The following is a 1152-nucleotide window of genomic DNA, read 5'->3' on the forward strand; positions in this document are numbered from 1 at the left end:
ACCAGACTTATCAGTGTAGGTTTGATCTCATAGTCTTGCCGAGTGCAAGGAGGAGGGTTGATGGGGGAGCGGTTAGTAGCGAAGTTCCGCGGAAGGTTCCGCTCCCCAATAGGAGCACCACACTCTTCTCGCGCAGCGTTCTCAGCTAATTCTTGAGCAGCTTGTTGCTGATTTTGGATGGTCTGCTGCATCTGCAACATCTGTTGTTGCTGAGTCTGCATTTGTTGTTGAATGATTGCCAATGCAGCAGTGAGGTCATCCTGATTGCCGTGATCACTCATGTTGGTGTCAGTTGTTCTCGGCTGTTGACGGTTCTGTCTTTCTAATCTTGCGAGTTCGTCGTTGGTCAGTTGATGTAGTGGTCCTTGTGCGCTGCTCCGAGTATGTCTACTGGTCATGCACTTGGATCATCTGTTCCAACAAAGAATTAAAAGCAAGTTAGATATCTCAGACTAAATATTAAACCGAAAAATAAAGGTAAAAGCCTGGTCCCCGGCAACGGCGCGTATGTCTACTGGTCATGCACTTGGATCATCTGTTCCAACAAAGAATTAAAAGCAAGTTAGATATCTCAGACTAAATATTAAACCAAAAAATAAAGGTAAAAGCCTGGTCCCCGTCGCAACGGCGCCAAAATTTGATACACTAAAAATGAATCCTTGCTACTGTCAAGTTAACAGTGGTAATTGTAATATTTGAGATTCAATCCAGAGGACCAGTTTACTCTTTACTCTTATGAGTTCAATATTAAGCTGGGAAACAAGTGGGGTTTTAAAATCAATGGTGACGCAAGTAACTAGAATACCTAGAGATTCAAATTCGATTTAAATAAAAGCCGGCTTAGGGTTGTTCATCGGGTGTCAATGCGGAACCAAACAACTATTCAAGTGCAATGAGGTGCAGTCTAGAACTCGGATCACTCGGCTAGAGCAATCCACTATCGTGGACTTGTTCCCTTTGCTGATCGATCATGAGTCCTAAGCTCTCACTTGGAACAAGATGTGATAGCAAGCCTTAGAGATCAGGTCTGATTAGTTCACTTAATACCCTAATATCTACTCTCGCTGATCAGGAATATGAAGCTCATTCAATATATGTCAATTTATCTCCTAAGCGGTTAGCTAGGTGATTAAACTAGAGATCGAACATTAA

This window comes from Brassica oleracea, unplaced genomic scaffold (assembly GCF_000695525.1).
Source record: "Brassica oleracea var. oleracea cultivar TO1000 unplaced genomic scaffold, BOL UnpScaffold00962, whole genome shotgun sequence".
In the NCBI taxonomy this organism is placed as follows: Eukaryota; Viridiplantae; Streptophyta; class Magnoliopsida; order Brassicales; family Brassicaceae; genus Brassica; species Brassica oleracea.